Source organism: Chelonoidis abingdonii, chromosome 6 (genome assembly GCF_003597395.2).
Source record: "Chelonoidis abingdonii isolate Lonesome George chromosome 6, CheloAbing_2.0, whole genome shotgun sequence".
NCBI lineage: Eukaryota > Metazoa > Chordata > Testudines > Testudinidae > Chelonoidis > Chelonoidis abingdonii.
Genome location: NC_133774.1, coordinates 73876664 through 73901148, shown reverse-complemented (window position 1 = coordinate 73901148; position 24485 = coordinate 73876664). Strand labels below are relative to the sequence as shown.

Below are 24485 nucleotides of genomic sequence, written 5' to 3'. Positions count from 1 at the left end.
CATGCCCTGGGAATTTTAAAAAATACACCTTCTGTTTGCTCAGACGAGGCGTGGAGTGCAATTCAATCAATCAAATCAATCAGTGACCAGCCATGCCCTGGGAATTTTAAAAAATACACCTTCTGTTTGCTCAGACGAGGCGTGGAGTGCAATTCAATCAATCAAATCAATCAGTGACCAGCTGCACCACTCCCAACAGCGCTGCAAATGCTGCAAGTGTGGACACACTGCAGCGCTGGTCGCTGTCAGTGTGGACACACTGCAGCGCTGGCCCTACACAGCTGTACGACCACAGCTGTAACTACCAGCGCTGCAAAAATGTAAGTGTAGCCATGGCCTTAGACTAATGCCTATCTTCCCCCGTTGTGAATTGTTTTGGAGCATAGGTAGGAAATAGGCATCAGGACAAGGCGCACGTAGAGGGAAGAGCTGCGCACGTGCCCAGAGATAGAAACACAGGTGCAAAATGAGTTTAGCCCACTGAACCCAGTTTTGTGGATCACAGTAGAGTCAAAACTGGGAGGTAGGCATCTATGTAATTTTGTGCTTATGACGTTAATACATTGCAACAAGACATGCAATTGCTTCCAAAGTTTTGAATAGAAATGAAAAAAAAATGCTTTTAAAAAGAGATAAATCTGTGATCATTAACAAGTCTACTAAATACAACTTGGTCCTTTCATTTGCTAGTGTTTTAATAAAGGTGATGCTAGGTCATCTTATCTTTTAGCATTAAGATAGCTTTAAGTTGTTTGGAAGATGGGGGAGGAGCAGCTATAAAATGAACACAGACCCTTTGAAATGGAAATTGCCTAATAAAAAGTTATCCATGATAACATAGGATTTGAACAAAGTGAGAATACATCAAGGAAACGCTTTTTGAAATGCTGATGCATGTGGGCATCCTCTGAACTAGATTTTCATTACTACAGCATGTCAACACATCTTGTGTTAACTTAGCCTACCTTCCTGTGCTATTATATGTGTATTAAAATAATTAATTTCATGGTATATGAGACAGGGTTTGACTCACAGCTGTGGCACCTCCTGCTGGCAGTCCTGGGAATTAGCTTAGTTCACCAGTGCACCCTCATCTGGTGATATCTCACCACCATCACATCCAGGAAGTGTGTTGTCCCAAAGAAAACAGCATCCTCTTCAGGACACAACCCTCCAGCTGTGTCACACTCAGTTCTCCCCCGTTCTGGGGAAGGGGAATAGCAGTCCACTGTCTAGCCACTTCCCCAGTGGTAATTAGCAGGGGATCCCAGCCCATGGATCCTGTAGATGGCGGCCATGTACTGCAGCCCCTCCAACCCCTCAGTCTACTTCCTGGGCCACTTCCCTGCAGCCCCAGAACCTTTTCTGCCCTTGTCTCAGGGCCTCAGCATGCCAGTCATCAGCTGGGAGCTCACTCTCACTCCCCTGAGCCTGCCCAGCAGTGCTAGCTATCCTTCTGCCTTCAGGATAGCTAATTCTCCTCAAGCTCCAAGGAGTGACTGAGCTGCTCACTCCTGCAGCTCTTCTTATATGGGCCCTGATCGGCTGCTGCCCAGCCCTGATTAGCTGCTCCTCATAGCCCTCTCCAGTTGACTGTCTCCTGCGCAGCCTCCCTAGGGTCCGCTGTAATTGGCTGCCTGTTGCACAGCCTCCCTAGGGTTCTATTAACCCTTTATGGGCTAGTGTGGGGCTGATGCCTCATCACAGTATGAATCAACAATCTTCATGAATCCCTTTTAGGATTAGTATGCTATCCTTTTGCTGACACAGCAGGTGTCCTATACAGTCAACAAGGGGGGTCTCTTGCTTCCAATTGTATCTGAATATTATAAATTATAAGCAGCAATATATGTGATTGCCAAAGTGCCTATAAACTTTCTCAAGGATCATATTATTCTTGGATTTCAAGGTTTCAAATGCTTATGAATCAATCACTTACGGACATTTCAGAGCAGGAGGGGCATTTAGTGGAATTTTTCCCCTATAAATAATTGCTTTCACTTCATGCCACTACCAGGCATTGATTTTGAGATCACCACAATGTTTTGCTTCTTTGTATAATAGGTTACAATGGGCTTCATTTCTGTTCAGAACAAGTGTCTGCCAACCATAATCAACACAAAGTGACAAGTTAGCAAGAGGAATGCATTGGGCTTAGATAGTTAAATAAGCCAAGCATGTTTGAGGTTTTTACCCCACATACTTCTCACCATTTCTCTATCCAATGGCAGCTATTTCTTGGAGATTATTCTCTAAATTTTGTCTAAATGAGGGTAATTTGCACTGGTGTAACTACATGACTAGTTGCACAAGTGCAGAACCCTTGATACAGACACACTGCACTGGTTCAAAATGGAGCTTGTGCTGGTGGAACTTACACTTCATCCCAATATGTTTTGCTCACACTGTAGAAATGCAATAAAAAGGGGGTTTCTTGCAGAGAAAAGTGGTCCAGTGATTAGGGCACTAACTTGATACTTAGGAGATCAAAGTTTGCTTTCCTGCTCTGTCACAGATTCCTGTGTGACCCTGGGCAATTCACTTAGCCTCATTTTACAGATGGGAAACTGAGGCACAGAGAAGCTAACAGTACTTCCCTACCTTACAGTGGTCGTAATGCATTAAAAGATTATGAAGTATTCCATTACCATGGTAATGTGGGTTAAAGCAGTACTTAGGATGGAGGAATAGCAACGTTAATAATTTCTGTGTATGGATCACATGTGTAAGAGCTGAGGCTTGAGAGTGTGTGGGACAACCTCCACTTGCTAAAAATCTTTCATGATTTTCATGAACAACTAGAAGGGTGCTTCAGAACCCACGGACTGTTTGCCCAGTGCTGAGCATAAAGGGGCCTGACCTCTAGATGCTACTGTAATAAAAATAAGTCAATGGAAAGACTTTAGAGTTGGTCATCAAACAGAATGTCCATTTCCAAATTTGTTTTTGCTCCAAGCTGGAGAAGCTGAAATTATTGGCACAACAGGAATCGCAGATTTAAAAACCAAAATGTTTAGTTTTGAGAAGGTCAGAATATTTCAGTAATGTCAAAATAATATAAAAATAATATTTATAACCATTTAAATGAATATACTATAAAGGAACAAAATGGAACTGATAACATTGAAATGAAATATTTTGTCATCATCAAAATGAAATGAGAGAGACAAAAGAATTCATTTCCTGTTGAAAATGGACATGTTGCTCTCCCTGCACAGGAAATACTCCACAGACAATTTCAATAACTGTGCAAGTTTGCTCATGCAGGCAGCCAGACTCTCTGCCCATCTGGATCCAGGCTCTTGGCCCTGCTTCAGCTCCTTCAGGCTATGACAAGCCAACTCAACCAGTCTCCTGAGTGGGATGGGGGCCTGAGTACCGCTGTCCTGCAGCAATTGCCACCTGTTAGCACAGCCATCGGGATCCATAGGCACCTTGGCACAAAACTTAGAGCAGCTCCAAAACTGAAACCTACGCAGTCCCAGATCTGAAGTGTTAAAGCCACATTCTTTCCATTCTTATCTGATCTTGTATTAGACACAGCTCAACTAGATCAGAGAATGTGGCCTGTGGTGTTTATTCACATATTAGGCTTACTTTTGTAATGCTTAGGTCTATGTGCTTATTACAGCAAAACTCACCAGTATCCCCAGTCACTAGGACTTTCAAGCCACAATCCCACCTCTAAATCAAAAGTCTATGTTAAAGAAATGTGGGTGGTATGTGGGGGTGTTTGATTTGCAGCATCCCTAGAAGACTAACAAATCCAAGTTCCTGCAAGCATATTGCTATAGGAAATTCCAGAATGAAAGGATAGCAGCCCCCTCCCTTAGAAATAGAGGGGGTCCCACTTGAGAAACATTGTCAATTACAAGTGCAACAAATTGCCCAAGAGAGAGGCAGTCTCACTAATAATAATCTGGCAAAATGGCTACCCTGACATAATTTCACAATCTAGCTCTACAGTTACATAATTTCTTTAGGCAACATAAAATATAAGGCCAGATCCTTAGCTGTTGTACCTGAGTGTAGATCCTGTATGATCTTAGTGATTTACACCAGTTGTTGTTCTGGACCACTATGTGTGGGAAATGACAAAAAAAAGTTTGTGTGGTAAATACTCTAAACAACAACAAGAAAATATAGTTTAAATGCTTTATACCCTGGAATACAAATGCTACTGGAATGCAAATAATACAGTACAAGTAATTCATAATAAAACTAAACATGGATCATTTTTGAAAACAGTTTAAAAGACTGTGCAGGATATGTAGTCTGATCTCAAACAAAGCATTTTAAGAAAAATCTCAGATCTGACAAAAATTGTTTGTGTCCTGCATCACTGAAGTTGTAACAATATAAAACCTCTGATCTTGAATCAGTGATTTTTGGCTTATTTTGTTCTGTTAGTTGAATTATATCTTTTGATTTTTAAAAAGAGTTTAATTCAGAATTGATTTTGACTAATACTGTCTTTTTTTACATCCAGACTTTTAGATCCCATCACATGACAAAATGCAAGGCCATTTCATGACAGTATTAAAGTGCTCCCTTTTTACCAATTCCTTCCTAGTGAAAAAGCAACCTGCTTTTCAGATTGAAAAGTAATGACACACTAGTATAGCTTTGTAGCATTTCAAAGGGGAATGTTCCCAGGTAACATCAGCATACTGTTGCTAAGTTAATGTAGAATCAAGTCTCTAATTACCACAATAGTCACTCACTCACTGGGCTATACCTGGAACCACAATAGTCCTAAACAGTAAAAAGCAGGAGCAGAAGAGGAAAGAGGGAGGCCATGCTGGAAGCTAAGGGACTGCTGCAGTCTGCCTCCAAGAGAACATCTCACATTAATAACTAGGACTGTGCAGAAGATGTACATTTTGTTTTGTGAAGGATTTCAAGGTTTCAAAAATTTGACTTCATTCAAAATTGGATGTGGGATTACATCCCAAAAATGTAAAAATTCTCCACAAAGTAAAATTCTGAAACTGCTTTGTTTTGATTTCCACTTTTAAAAATTTGTATTATATTATAACATAATAAAATAAATATTGGTAACAAAAAAATGTCAGCATGAAAGCCATTTAAAAAACATCAAAACAGGACATTTTGAGAGTGTCAGAACTTTTTCTCGTTTTCTTCTGAAACAATATTCCAAAGACTTCAACTCCATTTCACAAAGCATTTGGCTATTGAGAGAACTACATATTCTAGCACAGGGGTAGGCAACCTATGGCACGTATGCTGAAGGCGGCACGCGAGCTGATTTTCAGTGGCACTCACACTGCCCGGGTCCTTGGCCACAGGTCTGGGGGGCTCTGCATTTTAACTTAATTTTATATGAAGCTTCTTAAACATTTTAAAAACCTTATTTACTTTACATACAACAATAGTTTAGTTATATATTATAGAAAGAGACCTTCTAAAAATGTTAAAAATGTATTACTGGCACGCGAAACCTTAAATTAGAGTGATTAAATGAAGACTCGGCACACCACTTCTGAAAGGTTTCCGACCCCTGTTCTAGCAGAATGTGTTTCCATCAAAGTTTCTCCTACTAGCTCCATGTATAATGCTTTTCTGTATTACCAATAGTTATATTGTACTTTACATTTTCAAAGCACTGAACAGTGATGAACTAATAAATCCTTACTGCCCTATAAAGAACATAAGGAACGCACATGGGAATTTGCCATTTTATAATTTAATTTTAAAAGACAAAGGGCTCCGTTATGGCTTTGCCATAAGCCTAGAGTAAAGGGCAGCACCATAATATGCAGACCAATGACTTGAATGTAACTCATGGAGTCTCCATCTGGTCACTAGTTCGCTTCCTGCTACAGGTAGGAGGCAGTCTACAACAGCCTTCTATGTTGGCTGGAGCATGGGATGGTGGGCAAAGCCAAGACTCCACTTATTCCTCCCCCCTGATCATGTGGGATAAAATATAGTAGCCTTAAAGAGCTGTTCTCCCCTGTCCCCATATTGCCATCAGCAATATGAACTCCCATCCATGCACGAGTAGCCAGAGCCATGGTTGTTCCCAAAGTATATTCAGTTACACTGCATAGAGAGTCATTCTTTAACGCTGAAAATAGAGTGCACTGATTCATTTTGAGTAGGCAGTTGTGTACCGCCCTCCTTGGTCACCTGTCCAAAGCTTGAAAATGGCCTACAGATATAAATATTTTTTTTCTAAACTGAAGAATAAATGTTGGTTCTCTATTTACACGTACTCTCAACTGCTGCTTATGTGTTTCCCTTTGAAATATTTCCCACCAGAATAACAGAGATGTGCCTGAGCTGTACAAGTTGGATCCGGATCCAGGTTTTAAACACCACAGGGTTTGTGGATGTCTAGATCCAAGATTTTGGTTTGCTACAGGGATGGAGGGTCAGTTACAAATTTTGTATCTAGTTCTGGGTTCAAGTGCATTGGTGTTTGGATTTGGGAACTTGGTTCTCAGTTTAATAAAAGTATCTTTTGGTAGAGATGTTAAAAATGTATAATTGGTTAAAAGGATAAAACAGATCTGAAGAAACCATTGACTTCAACAGGCTTTTGGTTCTGGCCCTAGAGCATGACTAAAAGGTTGAACAGGGGAAGAGAGAAGTAAACTCTCTTCAGCCTCTCTCTCTTCTGTGGTCTTAACTTGCTCCTCCATATTTTCAATGTATTATTTCCAGGCCTTCCTACTTCACTTTTGGGTCACCTGTTTCCCTCTGTATAAACTGGTAATATTGGAAATAATAAGGCCAACTTTAACAAGAGAAACCCTAGTTAGAAAAGGACAACTCATTAATGAAATTCACAACAAAAGCTGGCCTACAACATGCACAATGGAATGATTCAAGAATGTACCTAAGGTGGATTCCCTGCAGCTTCCACTGAACTTCGATTTCCTTTTATGCTGCGTTTTGACACACCCTTCCTATTCTTTCACAGCATTTTTGTTGTAGTTCCTTTGTTTATTAGGCCGTTTTTTTTAAGTACACACATTACCTTTAATGTATTCCATTAACCAGATTGTCATGCAAGAGAGCAACTGAACTGGTCAGAAAATGTGGGGGAAAGTCAGCATTTTTCAAGAATTTTCATTTCTGGTTTTTGGTCAAAATTTCGATTCAACCCTTACCCCTCATGGATAGTGAGCAAGGAGACTTGAGGTCCACTACTGTTGAGAATTAACTCTTTCCTATGTGAATGCAACGTGAGTGGCATTCAGAGTGGACAAGTCTTTTCTCACTTTGGAAGCAGAGGAAAAGTCAAAAGAAGTGATTCCCAGTCTCATCTTTACAGCCAAATGTCCAGTGATCAGAATAAGCAAATGCAAATACATTGAGTAAAATCCTGTTTTCACTGAAGCCAATGGAAATTTTGCAATTGACTTCAGTGAGACCTGGATTTAATCCATTGGTTTTTGTCAATTTATGTTTGATCCATATAGACAAGCTATCACACCTAGCAGTGATTAATAAAATTAAATTCCACTATGCACAGATATTTCAAATAGAAAATATTACACCTTATATTTTAGTTCCTTATTGTAATCTTACCAAAAAAAAAAAGTTTCTGCTGTTTTCTTTGCTCCTATGGAGTAATTTTCTTTTACTCTAATCTGGAAAGCTCTTTCAAATATTCATTTCAATATGTAAAGAAATAATACAATCTTTTTCTCCTTTACTGCTCATCCTTGCAAATGACAGTCACCCCTCTTCTTACCATCTACTGTAATGTGTTCATTTATTAATATTATTGTAATGATAAGAAAACCAGTTAACAATTCTATGACAAAAGAATGAAAGGATTTTGGATCTGATATTGTTCATAATAGCAGTTCCCCTTTAATTAAATAGATTTCATTTGTACAGCTAAATTACTCTACACACACACAGCCCCATTGAAGTCAGTGTGGTTCTATGCAGATGCAGAACCGTCTGTGCAGATAACTTGCAGGATCGGGGCCCTAATTTGAAAATCACATTCCACATTCCTTTACTCCCCAGACCTACTCCACTCTCCCCCACTCTTCTCTTGGATTTTGGAGCCATGTCCTTCTCCTTATCACCTTACTTCAAAGGCCCCTCTCGACTCTGAGACTTTTCTGTATTTAAATAGATTTTTTTATTTTAGGCTCCTTTCTCAAACCTCTTTTCTTCCCTTCAACTGTGTCACCCTTCTCCTCCCCTGGCCTCACTTCCTTTACTGCTTCTCTTTTCACTAGCAACCTTAGCTACTCACCACACTTCTGTCTGGCTCAATTAGGACTCAGTCCTGCAAGATACTGAGCACTCTGATCCAATCCAGAAAGTCCCTTAAATACATACTTAATTTTAAACACATGAATAATCCCATTGAAGTAAGTGTTCTTAAAGTTAATCATGTGCTTCAGTGCCTTGCTAGATCAGACCATAGTACTCAGCACCTTGGAGGCTCAAGTCCTTCTTGCTCTTATACCATAAGCACAGTTTTGTTAGTAGATTCCAGATTTACTTGAATAAGTTCTTTCATCCCTAATTAACATAATAAGAAGCTGGATCTTGCCTTTAAAACATCTTAAGCAACCCATTTAGGGCATTACAGATTAGTAACTAAAAACAACTCTTATAATGGGCTCTTGGGGTGGTTAATTATTAGGGTGGATGCAATCACATACATTTTTCCAAGCATCCTCAAACGTGCAGCATGCAAATGAAACCAAGCAGAGTTACTGTTATTTTATGACTTTCAAATAATATACTCCAATGTTCCACCCTATCATGGTGCGTTTGGATAACAGCTTTTCACAAATCAACATCCATTGATTAATCATTTTTCTCTGTCTCTCATTTCCATACAGTTGAATGACTGAGCAATTTTTTTTCTTTCTACCAACATCAAAAATATAATCAAAGTCTTCATTAAGCCAAGTTATTGTGTAAGAAATTAATTTTCCTTGGCTTCAATATATTTTTTGGTTCAATGAAAAAATAGATTAGCTGATGCATATTTTAGGCAGTTTGATTTAAGATTAAATTACTGCAGTAATCATTATTCAAGATATGCCAGAATGTTCAGAACAAATTAGGCAGTTACCTGTGGATGTAGCAAAACAGGCAGTCTTTTCCCTCTGTAAGCGATTTTAATAAGAGAAATGATGTGTATTTTATGTCTCTGTAACTAAACTGGTGAAATCTCTAAAAGGAATACATTCTTTAATAAATGGTCACTATGAAGAAGTCAGGATTTTCCAGTAGTTTCCAGCAAATAGTATTTGCACTAGCAATTCCTTGCTATTTGCAACATACTGATTTTTTTAAAATTAGATCATTGCCATAGTCATCAGGGCTTCTATTTTAATTTATGTCTGATTATAAATGCAGAGGCATCCTAGCTCACACTGAGGGAAAAAGCACAAAGGATGAAACTTTTCAATAGGTCCATTAAAAAAAAAAAGTAAGTATGAACTTCAATTTAAAATCAAAGGAGTTACCATGCAGATACAGTTTCTCATTGTCATTTTACACTAAATAGAGGAAATATTAACATAATCAAAACTACTAGTTTAAAACTTCACGTTGTAAGCCTCACACTTTGATTTGCACCAGTGCTGGTGGGCTGTCCCCACACTAGAGACAGCATCATCAGCCCTAAGCAGTAGTCCAGATCATCTGAAGCTCCACTAGCAATTCTCTGCAGAGGGGGTTTGGGGTGCCACAGAAAGGGCAGCTTGACCCCGTGTCCTTCCTGATAAGAGTTGTGTTGAAGTTGCTGCACAGCCTCAGTGTATTGATTTGTAAGCGAAATCTAGGGTCCAATCAGATGAAGGCATTTATAATCTTCACCAATTTGTTCATCTATGTCACCATGACAATACTGAACAATGAACAGTTACCTGCTGTTATACAGTACTAAAAGTGAAACACAGGCCAGGCTCTACTGTAATCAAGATATCATGCAGTTTCTTCTTATGCTGCTTTTGAAATGAATGTTAAGTAATAAATAAACGCAGTCACTTTCAAAATCTGACTTTTAGGGGCAATTTGCACACTCTCCAAAGACTAGGGATTCCACCAGGGAGGACAGCTTTATATTCTGTTGGGGGCTCTCTTAGATCCTCACCAGTCAAAGTTGCTGGGGAATGAACTCAATCAATGTATCTCCCAGGTATCCTGGTTCACTCTACATCCAGCCAGCTCTACCGACTTTCTGAATTGCACCAGGTGGCTCTTGACTGGGAATGGAAAGCATCCAAGCCCACCCTGACTTCTGCCCAAGCAGGCATTATGGCACTGAGGGTCCCTAGCCCATGTTTTGGTGGTGGAAGTTAAGCCCTTAAGGATGCCTGTTTTTATTGAATGTTAAGTTTATTCAGTTTGTTAACTATAGTGACTAGATATAACAGAAGTTTTAAAATTTTATTGTTTGCTTAAAATGTTTGAAATATGTCAGAAGGTTTATACAGGATTTATGAAATGCACTTCAGTGTGCTATATGTCCCTATGTTATATATATAGTGTCACTGAAGGGGATTGAAAAATATATGTGAAGTATTTTGGTAACTCTCCAAGTATAAAACAGTCTTACCTCAGATTGATGCATACATTACTCTCCACTCATGTGCATGTTGCTGTGACAGTCCTGAGGCTGTGCAAAGAAAGTCTGTGTACTGCATTTTCGCAGTGGATGCATAAGCAATATTGAGTTAATTATTGACGTTATTAAATAAGGCTCCATGTTTGTCACAGAGGTCAGGAAGTCATGGATTCCGAGACTTCCTGCGACCTCTGTGACTTCTGCAGCAGCTGTGGTGTGGCTGACCCTTGGGGGCCTCGCAGCCAGCCGAACCAGATGCTGCTCTGGTGGCCCTGGGCAGCGGCCGATGCAGCTGGCCCCAGGGAACTGCCTGAGAAGCAGTCCTGGGGAAGGAGGGAGCAGTCACAGCTCAGGGGCTCCTGGCAGTGATCTCGGGGCGGCCAGAACAGTGGCTGGCCCCGGGGCTCCTCTTAATAATCCCGAGGCAGCGGAAGCTACTGCCGGTCGCCTGAGGCTTCCCCCCCACACCGGCGGCAGCCAGAGCAGCCTCTGGCCCTCCAGGGTTTCCCCCACCACAACCACAGCTGGAGTGGCAGCAGGCCCCCTGGAACTTTCTTCTGCAACTGGTGCCGCAGGCCCCCAGGGTTCCCCCCACACAGCTGGTGTCGTGAGCTCCCTTACCCCACAGCACTCCCCCTCATAGCACCTCCCCTATAAGATTCAATCAGGGGTATTTATGGTATAAGTCAGGTATCAGCAACATTTGGCACACAGCCTGCCAGGGTAAGCCCCCCATCGGGCCAGAGCGGTTTGTTTACCTGCCGCGTCCGCAGATTCAGGAAATCGCAGCTTCCACTGGCTGCGGTTCGCCGCTCCAGGCCAACGGGGGCTGCGGGAAGTGGCGCGGGCCGAGGGATGTGCTGGCCACTGCTTCCTGCAGCCCCCATTGGCCTGGAGCGGTGAACCGTGGCCAGTGGGAGCCACGATCGGCCAAACCTGCGGACATGGCAGGTAAACAAATCAGCCCAGCCCTCCACGGGGCTTACCCTGGCATGCTGCGTGCTACAGGTTTTCAATCCCTGGTATAAGTCATGGACAGGTCATGGGCCATGATTTATTTATTTTTTGCTCATGACTTGTTCGTGATTTTTACTAAAAATACCTGAGATTAAATCTTACCCTTAGTTATTAATACAATAGGTGGTCAATAAATGAAATATAACCTAGGTGCAATGTGCCCGGCTCAGATTTGCATCATTGTGGTTTCATTAATGAAAACCCTAATGTTTTCAAAACCTGTGCCATATGTCCTGAAACACATACTAATTAAGAAGTATTTGCTGGTGACAGATTCTTTCTGCTGCAAATAAAACAGAGTGGATAGATATTATGAAGAAAGATCTCAATAGTCCATATGATAAAGGAAAGTAACCCAAGGATTAGTCTCAGAAAATCTGTTTTGCTTATCCCACATTAAGAACTGATATGTGCAGTTAGTTCTTTTGATGAAATTACAGCATTACCAAAACAATTTCTCAGAAGTCCTATCTAATGTATTTGTTTTACTGGAGAGTTACTACAACTGCATTTTATTTTAAACCTCGAGCAACAATTCTTACCAAACTTCTGAACAAAGTGTGTAAAATTAAAACTGATATGTACCAGTCATCTTCTGGTGACCGTCTCTCACCTTCATTCAGTAAGCTTTACCAATATGAAACTGATATGCCATAATAGTTGATCTTGAAAAATTGATTCATTTTAGTATCAATTTTTTTTAATTTCTTCAGGAAGTCTCTTCCATTCAAAATGAGGAATATTCTTAAAGTGAAAAATTAAGTCTACATTAATACACCAGAAGAGCTAAAAGAAGCCAAGTCATTTGTATAAATAAGAACACATATCTTTTAGACTGCATGCTCTTTGGGGCAAGAACTGTCTGTCTCAGTGCCTAACATTTATTGGTTGCTACCACAAAGGAAAGAACATTGAACCAGTATCTTCTCTCCTGGCTTCAGTGAACAAAAGAGTTTCAACACTGGCTTGTCTTCTGTCCATTTAGTTGAGCCTGATCAACAGGCAAAAGAGGGTCTCTCTAAGTAGATTGGATATCCTGGCATTATGTTGTGAAATAAGCTGAAGTGTTCTTGGTGCTTCTTGTTACAAATCAACACAATTCAATGAAGTCATAAGGGAACTTTTGATGCTGGTTTGAGGCAGGCCTCTGGCTGTCACAGGTCATGCTGGCAGGGTGTAGGAGTGCCACAGAAGTAATCCTCACTCTCTGGAGAAGATGAGAGAATGCCAGATTGTACCTGAGCAGCTTCCCTTTAGTGGTCCACTTTGCCTGACATTACTGAGGTGGAAGAAACCTCTTCACCATGAAGTTAACTTCTTCAAGAACTTGAGGCTTAGTGTAGGGAAATTCAGCATGAATAAAAATTTAGTGGAGCAGGCACAGCATAAGTAAAAGCTTCTTTACTGTACTAAGACTGGCCATTCATTATTACCCTACCTCAAGCAGAAGCAAAGCCTCCTTACTAGTTAGCAAATTTGTTAGCTGAGTCAAGATGCTAATTACTGAGTTCCCTCATACAAAATAGTGTTTGGTTGAAGATACGGACACAGTTGTTATGTCTTTTTTTGCCCTTTGTTTCTGTAATATGATAGTTAGCATTTTATTTAATAAATCTAGCAGGTGCTCTTAGCGTACTGGGCACACAGTTTTGGAGTTCTGAATTCAAAGAAGGATTTGGGGGATGTTACAGAAAAGTCATTGACGCCATCAGCCTAACACAGCTGAATTTTTTAAAAATAAGTATTTTACACTAGCACACGGACAAACTAGAAAACAAGTTGGTGATGTTACTGCACCCTTTAAAGGCATTTGTCATCTCCCAAAAGTATAGTTTTATGCAACACTGGTCAATGCATCACAGGAATGATATTGTTTTGGAGAGGATGCAATAAAAGGAATAGAAAGAGGATATCAGGACTGAAGAAGAAGTCAGTCCTACCTGAGCCAGAGTGCCAAGAGTGAAAGTCATAGAGCTGCCAGGTGCCAACCTTTGTGAAGTTTCAATTTTCTTCCCTCCCTCCTTTCTTTTCAGTCTTTTTTTTATCTTTCCCTCCAGTTTGTTTCCCTTGTCCCCCCTTTCAGTTTGACTTATTTCTCCCACTTCTGTCTCCAACACAGGACTCTCCTTTGAAATGTCTGAAATTCTATCCAGGGAATGTGCCACTAGAAATGGCATCATGTGCTGTTATGAGGACACAGATATACCATCTCTTAACAAAGAAAAGTTAAAGGAATTAGTCTTGTGCACCTTGGAAAAGAAGAATTTGATGTGACCTAATAGAGATCTGGAAAATGAAAAAGGGACTTAGTCAATAATGTGTTGGTAAAATGAGTACAGAGAAGGGGGGAGGATGTCAAAAATCTATTGGAAAAAGTGAAAATTAAGAAACTAGAAATAAGCAGCAGATACAGGAGGTCACTCAAAGGACAATGTACATAGGGAATCATTTACCAGAAAGGTAACTGAAAGAAAGATAGATGATGGGTTCAAACTGAGACACCCAGCATGAAATTCTGGATCCACTGACATAGAGGGAAGTTTTACCAATGAATTCAGAATGGCCCAGATTTCATCCTTAGGGCCTGAAATTGCTCTCATGGTACAGCAATGTCAATCAAGAGAAACTATCGAAATCAGTGGAGTTCCAGCAGTGCAGAACCAGTATGAGAGTGGGTTCAGGCTTCTAGTTTGCCTTACACCAACAGTAAAAAAGGTCTGGTGGTCCCAGTGGTAGTACTCAATGGATATTTAGCCACATCAAAGAGCCAGCTTTGGGGGGGATGTACGCGCACACATAATTTAGAACATTTGGAAGGCTTCAAAGAGGTAATGCCCAGGACTAGAATTGCAGGAGAGACAGGGGCAGAGAACTGAAAGGCACTCTTGGGAATTCAGAACCCACCCAACAGGTTGTGGCTGTGATGAACAGTGTAATTCAGCAAAATTCAAAAAATAATAATGCAGAGCAAAATGATTATATTTTAAGTTGAGAGCGTATGGTCCAGCCTTCCATGGTTGAGGCACAGGACTATCTGTAACATAGTAATAGTCACCACAGGCTCAGCCATGTGCTGGTACATTTCTGACTCAGGTAAATGCAACACAGTATGTTTTCTGTGTAGGAGTTCCTAGAAGTTCTATTCTTTATCTGATAATATGTTCACTACATCGGATTGTTACACAAAATAACAGGCTGTTGATACAGTTATAGATATATATACACACTATTACTCTTCGTCACAACCCCAGGCAGGGGGCCTGTAACCTGAGCCCTGCTGCCCAAGACTGAAGCTGAAGCCTGAGCCCCGCAGCCCGGGACTGAAGCCCTTGTGCTTTGGTTTCGGCCCCCAGTGGCAGGGCTCAGGCTTGAGCTTTGGCCCTGGGCCTCAGCAAGTCTAACCCCTGCCCTGCCAACCCTGTTAAAACGGGGCTGTGACCCACTCTAGGGTCCTGACACAGTTTGAGAACTGCTGCTTTGTAATTGTAACATAAAGCTATCTCCAGTCAAAAGGATGATGAGAAGAAAAAATAATTTTAACAAATTATACTTTTATTTCTCCTTTCCCTGCATAGGAAAGTTGTACTGAATATCGCTCACTTGTGATAATTGCCAAATTTCTTCATTTTGAGACAAGCTGTACTTTGTATGGTCAACAGTGAATTGTGCTATTACGTGCAATGCTGCTGGCCTTCTGTAAACAATAGAATCGGTAACGAGCACAATGTCTACAAGTCAAATAAAATTCATAATTCAATAGGGCAAGATTGTGGTTCTAAGCCACTGCCTGTGTGAGAAGCAAGGAGATAAGGAGGGTCTGCATCTAGGAGTGCCAGAGGAATGTGCACAGAAGCTTTATAAAAGTGGAGCCAGTTTCCCCCAGGCTCAACCAATTCTGCCTCCTTCTTCAGAAAATATAGCAACTCTGTCTGTGCCAGACTTCTCCATCCTTATGGGCCAGAAGCACAAGGATCAGGATTGTTTCTAGACAACTGAAGGAGGGGAACAAGGTCTATAACCAGGTAGGGACAGGAACAATTACTACTATTCATTTTATGGGAGCACCTAGGAGACCCAACTGGGATCAGGTTATCATTGTGCTGGGTGTTGAGTACACAGATACTGAGAGAGAGTCCCTGCTGTGGAAAGCTTATAGTCCAGCTAGACATGACAGCCAACGGATGGGAGAAAAGAAGCTTACAGGTGTGGAGCATAGATTGTAAATCCTGGCTCCACTGAAGTCAATGGAAAACTCCAGATTTTAAAACCTGGATCCTGCACTATTCAAGTCAATGGTAATTTGCCTCTGACTTCAAGTCTGGTGCGCAAGGTCACATAGCAAGTCTGTGGCATAGCTGGGAATTTCACCCAGTTCTCTCGAGCCTCAGTCCAGTTCTTTAACCACAAGACCTTCCTTCCTCTCTTATATAATGGATAGCAATGCCATTTAGTCGTTTAAACTCAAAAATCTAATACTTTGTCCTGGTTCTTTGAGGAATGTGGCATGTAGTTTCAAGCATCCTTATAGAAAATACATCGTACAGTACATCCTACATGAAAAACTTTTTAAAAAGAACAATTGGACTTTTATAGCAATTCTAACTGAAAAGGAAGTTTTTCAATAACTGCTGTAAGATCTAAATTAGATAATTTCCATTTTAGAAAAAAAGACAGCAGATATAGTATCCAGGGCTCTCAGCACCTTGCAATAACCATAGGAATAAATAATAACTACTGTGGCAAAGTACCTGCCTCTCTGTTTGGTAGCACAGTTCCTTTTTGCCCTGGAGGCACAGGCTTGGTAAAAAAAAAAACAAAGACAAAAAAAAAACCCTTCCCAATCTCACAGGGTCTGGCTGATCCCTTCTCAGCCAGCCCCTTGCTCTAGTTTCCTCTCCTTCTGAGGAGACTGCAAGCTGCCTTCCCAGGACAGCCTCAGAGTTTAGCTGCCCGTTGTTGTTGTTGTTGTTGTTGTTGTTGCTACCGCCCCCCCCCCCCTTCCCTGCCAGGGAGGTTTTAAAAAGGTCACCAGCAATTGGAGTCAGCTGAACCTGATTAGTTCCCTCCTAACCCCTGTCCCAGCTGAACCTGATTCCTCTAGGCTAAGCCTTCTGGGAACAATTACTACCCCTCTCCTGGTAGCCAACTGTCCTGAGTTTGCCACACTACTTAGCTGTCATACGATGCTTTTCATTCATAGTTCTTACTTTTCTTTGTAAAGTGCTTTGAGAATAATTGAATGAGAAAGATTGAACACACAGCACAGAGAGGTTAAGTGACTTGCCCAAGGTCACACAGCAAAGCCATGGCAAAGCTAGGAATAAAATTGATAGGAATAGTATTCTGATTCCCAATCCATTCCCTATTAACTGGACCTCATTGCATCCCAAATGTACAACTCTCATTGTACTCAACAGGAGAAGAAGCAGGTCCACCTGTGTTTGTCAGTCAGGTTCTATTCGTACATGTTTATACAACACTCATCTCCATCACCAAGGTACAGAAAGAAGAAAACTGCTAACCAGGGTCCCAATATTGCAATATATGAGTGCCCATGTGCGGCCCCAACAACTTCAGTGGGGCCAGCCACAGGCACGGCAGTACGCCCATGAGCAACCAATTGTAGGATCAGGGCTTAAGAGCCCAATCCATTGACATTAATGAGATTTCAACTCTAGATTAAAAGGTATGCTATGTCCTTTAGTTCTATAGTGAGATGTTCATTTGGGTAGAATGCAAGGACATGTCCCCCTGCGGAATTATAGAATATGGTATGCATGGACTTGATTGGCAGCCTTCGGCCTCAGTCAATTTCTGTCATTCTTCCCAGTTATGGATACAAAGATGCAAATGGGGGAATCAGTTTTCACTGGTGCAAGTCGGTTCACATTTGCTCCAAGCTGTGTACAAAGTTCATTTTGTTTTTCTTTGTTAATTGAGATCACTATTTGATGATGACACAAATGATTTAGGGGTTTTTGTTTGTTTGTAGGGGAAGTGGCAGCAACATGTCTAGTGGCAAAAGAGGTAGAGAAGCAGGGTCATGAGAAAGAGCTGAAATGCTATGTTATTTTAGTACTTCTGTCTCATGAATTTATAGCTGTGTTTCAGCATTTTGTAGGTTACTGACTAAATAATATGATGTACTGTTGCCTCATTAGTGTAGTGTTCTACAATATACATAAAAGTATGTAAGACTGGGCAGAATCACATACATTTTCTATTAATGAGTTATTAAATATTTTAATCAACTTCTCACAGGGGTATCACATGGTACTAATACCAAAGAATCATCTGTAGAGCAATACAATTACATAAAAGATTTACCTGTATAGTTGCTAATCGTATTATAATTATAGAAATAATATGGTTACCAGGAGAAATAAAAACAATTATGTATGTCTTCACATAAAGTTATGTGTACATAAACACACTATCAGGAGAGTGATCTTTGATGAATGAAACTGATGCATTTCCAGCAGGCTAATAAATACAAATATAACATGAAAGCTTTTGATCCTGTTTGAATCCCCAGGCGATAGACTGCCTTTGATTTGAAATTGAAATGTATGAGGGGTCATAGGAAAGTGACAATCTAGAATGAAAGCCCAGATCTGGTTTCATGTAAAGTTTATACTGTGACTACAAGATAAAGCTAAGTGCAAAGCCCAAAATCAAAGAAGAGAATGTTGCTGGAGTTTATGTTAATGAGCTGGAAAGAGCCAAGATCAACAGTGATAAAAGTCTTTTATGAGCAGATGATCTGCACTATAAAATGTAATGAAATGCACACCTGCCCTGCATTTTATAAGTGAGCCAAGACAACGAATAGTCTTTTTTTAATTGTATCATGTATTTTGAATTTAGAGTAATAAAAAATATTTATCTCCTAGCTCTGTTCCACAGAGGAAACAACTGTGTTTTATTTTCTACAAAGCAGTTACTAATGTAGGTGACTTTTCAGACTTCATCAATAAAACAGAAAATAAGAGCCTTCTAAGATCGCTGTCTTTTCTGATTTGAACTGCATATTAATTACACAGAAGAATGTTAGATTAAAGGATAATATTTTCTGTCTGCTTGGTTGTATTTTCTCACAGTCAAAGACCTAACCTGCATAGCATAACTTGAACATACTCTTCAGGAGATAATAAAAACTGCCTTTTAAAGCTTCATGTCTTTGAATCATTTACTTGTGATGGCAATAATCTCCTAAATCTAAGTTTCTCAGGTAAAAAAGTTACAATATAAATGCACTGTATTAATTATTTGGAACTTAAACTAATGAATTTCTGACACAAAGTGTTCTCCTGATCCCATAACTCAAAACTGCCAGCCTTATTTATGTTGAACAGTGCCCCATTAGGCAAGCAGTCCCGCTGATTTCAATCAGACTTCTTGCAAGCTAAGGTATTACTTGGTGTGTGCAAGGGTGGCAGAATCAGGCCCATAATAATTACTATTGCAAAGTAAGCTTACCAACACACTTAAGAAATAAAGACTTGGAAAAAGAAAGGGACGCATTCCTGGTACAAGATACAGAGATTCACCTTGTCATAGAAAGCAAATACAAGTTGAATGAATTTCAAATAGTTGTTGGTCAGAGAAGTTTTAAGAAAACAATTGCACTAGAGCCATAACCTATAGAGAGGAATACAATGAAAATGATGTAGGCTTAGTTCTCTCCTGTTAAAAGTGCCTTGTTCAATGACTTTGCGGCTCGTAAGAAAGCCTGATTGGCAATGGGTATATTTTCATATTCAGATAAAGATACTTTGAGCTTACCTGTTCTCTCTCTTTCTCCTGATTCAATGGTATACTCTCCTGACAGCTTTGTTTTTCAGTTTGGGCTCAGCCCAAAGGTTGCTATCCCCAGAATCTGGTGGCTAATTGCAGACTGCAATCTCATCTGCCATACACAGCCTTCTTATTTGTCAATTCAAAAGCTTCTTTATAGGAGTGAGTAGGAGAGGGGCAAAAAACTGCAGGTTCACTTCAGTCATTCCTGCTCTCCAGCTGAGACTTTATGCTGTGCATTCAAGTTGTAGAGATTTTCTCTTTTCTTTTTTGTGTGGTGGGGCAGGGAGCAGAGGGGCGGCTGAAGAAAAACAGCTACACCCCTACACCTCTCTACCACTGCAGGTGAGAGAGAAAATGACCCTTCACAAACAAGGCTTATTAGAAGTTCAAAAAGGAGTGTTAATAAAGCCTCCAAAGATAGAAGCACCTTCTAGTGCTCAGAGAGGGGAAAAAAGGAACTTCTGTACTTACAAAAGAGGTACATCTGACAGGAAGGCGAATTACTGAAGAGGAGGAGACAGGCTATAGAAATGTTTGCATGACTGACAGCCCTGACTACCATTTTTCCTTTTGTCCTGCAGTCTTCCTCCTGCATGGGGCATGCAGACAGACACACATTACTACAAAATAGCACTCAGCCAGTTTCAGTCCTCACACCCTTAAATGATGAAGTCTGTTTGGCTTACAACCCAGCTCCACCAAATGTGCATTACTACTGCAGTTTTGCTATGCAGCCTGCTGTCATATTTGAGGATTACTATGATGTCTACATAGGACAGGGAATGACAACCTGAGTTTTCATAGGATTTCAATTTCCATAAAAGAGTAGTTTATTTAAATACTTTCCTGCTTTTTTCCCTCATTTGGGGCACAATCCTGCATCTTTATTCTTTCATTAACTGATGAACTACTAGAATATGATAGTCAAGAGATGTAAGGTGAAACTATTTGCCAAGGGCCAGATTCTGCCATCCTTATTCACTCTGAGAAGTACCTTACTCTGTAAGTAAGTGTTTCCATTTATTTCAGTGGGCCTACTTAACAGCTAATGGGACTTCCTGCAAAGTAAGCAGAGTAAGGGAAGCAGAATCTGGTTCTAAAAGTTTATTTAGTGCTGGAGGAAAATGTCAGCTTGAGACTGGAGACTGTTTATGCACAGAACAGATAACGCAGAAGCAGTCAAACTTTCACTCACCAGCTATCTGCATATCTCAGGCCTGACTTGGTGGATGACATCTTCAGAAGAAAGGACAGTTCTGTCTCAACATGCATTCAGTCTGTGACCTCCCTGCTGAGACTAAAAAACAAGTGCCAAATTGGGACCTGGTTCAAAGCCCACAAAAGTATGCAAATCTGCTCTGACATTAGGGTGCTTTGGATCATGCCATTTGTACCAGTTCTGATAGTGTTTTTTGTGATGTGGACACCTAATAGGAAATGGACTGAGACAGTCAACTTTTTTCAGATAGGCCAGTGAACAGGCTTCTGATGGTAACAACTTTCAGCAGGTGACATTTGAAGTAGTCTGGATTTCAAATGGTCGCCAAGGTTCTCTTTTAATAATTATAGTATTTCATTTCTCAAACTCTAAGCCATACATTCATTTTTTCCTGGTTATGTTATGACTCAGCTTTCTCTGTTTTTAATTGTAGAAGAAATTGGTTTTGATTCAAATTATGCAAAGAGTGTACCCATATGAGTTGAATCATTTTTGTTATGAGCTTATTCTTGTATATTTTCATGTGCCTTTCTCCAAAACGTCTGTTACACTATAAGGTGTCACAGGATTCTTTGCTGCTTTTACAGATCCAGACTAACACGGCTACCCCTCTGATACTTTCCTTTTTATTAATTGCTTTCAGTTACAATTCTTTGAAAGCGTATTGAACATTTATAACAATAAATTTTATGTCTGTGCACATCCAGTTGGTATAATGGCATACTGCTCTTTTTGAATTAATGAATGGTCTGACTTGTGATTTTGGGGGGGACATTGTTGGTGAGCAGTGAAAATGAAGAATAGAGATAACAAAAGACTTGATGAGAAATATTACTTTGAAGGGTTTTATGATGGCATGAACAGAGTTAGATACTGTAATGCAAATGTAGTTATAAGCATTAGAAATACAAAAACTGCCACAAATATGACAATAAAAATACATAAACATTGACAGAGAACAGCTCAGTAATTTAGAAAAGAAAAATATAATAAGGAGGAGCAGACTTGTGATTTAGAAACAGGTGAGAGTATAATCTGTATAAGTAATAAACCATACCCAGGTACAGATAGGTTAATATGAGCTCTAATGAACTACAGTTACATGCAAGGCTGATGCAAACTTTAACTAAGAAATTCCCTTTGAATTATGGCAGCAAATAATACACTAGTTTTGTTTTCCATGGCATGCTGCATTTCTGATGAATTGGATTGTAAGAAGATTTGAGGCTGACTTGACTCAAAAAACAAGACTAATTTCTGAAGCCCTATTTTGTCTCTGTTCATTCACAGTGGGCATCATATAAATGGGTAAGTGGTGTACCAAGAGATCAGTGTAGTACAAAAGTTGAAAGCAAAAAAACACTTAAAATAAAGCTGAACCCACAGAGAAATAGCCAAAGAAAAGAAAGGAAAAAGGAGGAAAGCTGATGAAAAAGAGGAAAGAAAATAGTTAAAGATGAATTGGCATGAATAAAATCTAACTGGGGGAAGAGTAATATGTAATATGCTATACTAGATGTTCCATTGTTGTCTGTATATGGAGATCTTCAGAGTTTGAGACTAACATAGCCTCTAGTGGCTGGTACCTGTCACTTGATTGATATGATAGGTACCTAACCTATTTATGCACTGTTATGCACCTGCCCTTCCATAAAACATGATGCCTTTATTTTATATCCAGGAAAGTATATCTACCCCTAAGACTGAGAAATAAGCTTTTTCCACCCCCACATACTGCGTGGTTAAGAGGGAAGTATATAGCGAATAAGCTATGTTGCTCCTTCTGATAACTAGTTTTCAGTAAGGAGACAAAGAAAATTATACACTGTACTTGAAGAGCAAAAGCATTCTAACAAATTATCATAGACATTACAGACCTATTAGGTCAGAATCCAGCCTAACTGTTGCCAATGCACACTTTTCTCCCGTCTGTGCATTTTCGAGTGTCTAGACCAGACTAAGTGGTACAAGTGATGAGGCTTCCACTACTTCCCTTAAGAAATCACTACAAAGCCCAATAGTCACAGAATGCAAAACTAAATACATTTCTTTGTCTTAAGATTTCCCCAGTAGCTCTTTGCACATATAGTCACATGCTTTTAAACTCCCACCTGGTACTCAAGAAAAATATCTACTATTCATTCAGATATTACTCAAGAAGAAGGAGGGAATTTGAAAAGTTGTAAGGTTATTCATTCTTTTTACTCAGGAGACATCATATAAGTATTGTGACAAAGTTCCTCCTCTACCTTGGTGGGTCCTGTGCTTATTGGCAGATTTGCTCACCTCAGTGATCTTCCCCATAGTCTGGGTCAACTTCTCTTGTGTCTGATCAGGAGTTGGGAGGTTTTGGGGGAACCTGGGCCTTCCCTCTACTCCGGGTTCCAGCCCAGGGCCCTGTGGATTGCAGCTGTCTACAGTGCCTCCTGTAACAGCTGCATGACAGCTACAGCTCCCTGGCTTACTTCCTCATGGCCTCCCAAACACCTTCTATCCTCACACAGACTTTCTCCTTGGTGTCTGATAACACTTGTACTCCTTCTCCTCAGCAGCTCTCTCACTCACTCCTCCAGCTCCTTGCACTGGTTGCTCGCACTGCTCACACACACTCCTCTCCTCTGCTCCCCCCATGTTTGAGTGAGAGGTCCTTTTTAAACTAGGTTTCAGAGTAGCAGCCGTATTAGTCTGTATTCGCAAAAGACCAGGAGTACTTGTGGCACCTTAGAGACTAGCAAATTTATTCAGCATGAGCTTTCGTAGCTACAGCTCACTTCTTCGGATGCATCGAAGAAGTGAGCTGTAGCTCACGAAAGCTCATGCGAAATAAATTTTAGTCTCTAAGGTGCCACAAGTACTCCTGTCTTTTTAAACCAGGTGCCCTGATCTACCTGCCTTGATTGGCTGCAGGTGATCTAATCAGCCTGTCTGCCTTAATTGGTTCTAGCAGGTTCCTGATTACTCTAGTGCAGCCCCTGCTCTGGTCACTCAGGGAACAGAAAACTACTCATCCAGTGACCAGTATATTTGCCCTCTACCAGACTCCTGTACCCCACTGGCCTGGGTCTGTCACAGTATCTAGATCTCATGTTCTGGGTGCCCAAATGCCAGTTTAGTCTCTGACCCGGAAATATGAATCACATGGTCACACCATTGCAAAGTTGCATCCACCTCACTTCAGTGGGGCTCTCAAAGATACTCCAAATCTAGTGATCTGACATATTTCAAACTCCTTCATCAAACTGAGCTGTTCCACTCTGGCTAATCCTCTCCCCACTAGTCATCTGCTGCCTTTCATCCAAAAGAACTTTATTCACCCATAGCCGTCTTCAAACAGTTATGGAACCAGCTGAGCTTGAGAACGGCTCAGGTAACTGGTCAAAGTATAACACCAAATATGTTTATATTAAAGTGCTGCAACAGTTAAATAAGATAATAATGAAGGCTTGTGTTTGGGTTGAAACAAGGGAATGCAGAGGTTCAGGTTGGTTTGCTCACCCTTAGGCACAGTCTCACTCCTATTATCATTTACCCTCACAAAACTGAAAGGCTGATTCTTTTAGATATCAGTATGTTTCTAGTCTATAAGTGAATATTCTCTTCCAAGAATGTAATTCAGCTTCCATGTGGGCTGGCAGTCTCCTAGGTAGTCTGAAGGAGCTATACCGTATCATAATTATTTTGTCAGTAAAGAGATCCTAATTGCATTGAGTGGAATGAGGAGAATATTGACTACATTGAAAATCGAAGAAATCATCAATTCCAATGATTAGGCTAATGAAACCTGTTCCATTTGTGCAACCTTTTCAGCATCTTCTTTTGATACCCCTCACTCTCCAGCAGCGAAATGCAAGTGACAGTTCTTAGACTAAA

General features: G+C 40.4%; 1 protein-coding gene and 1 long non-coding RNA gene across 3 annotated transcripts in view; one reads left to right on the top strand and one right to left on the bottom strand.

The window, feature by feature from the left end:
- KCNN2 (potassium calcium-activated channel subfamily N member 2) overlaps positions 1–19519 on the bottom strand; it is a 197798-nt gene extending 178279 nt beyond the window's left edge. For both annotated transcript variants that reach the window (XM_075067159.1, XM_075067160.1), the window contains exon 1: positions 19382–19519. The gene's annotated coding sequence lies outside the window, so the exon portion shown is untranslated. The remainder of the gene's footprint in view (positions 1–19381) is intronic.
- Positions 1–24485, top strand: part of LOC142046987 (uncharacterized) — a 116222-nt gene that overhangs the window by 60377 nt on the left and 31360 nt on the right. The window lies entirely within an intron of this gene.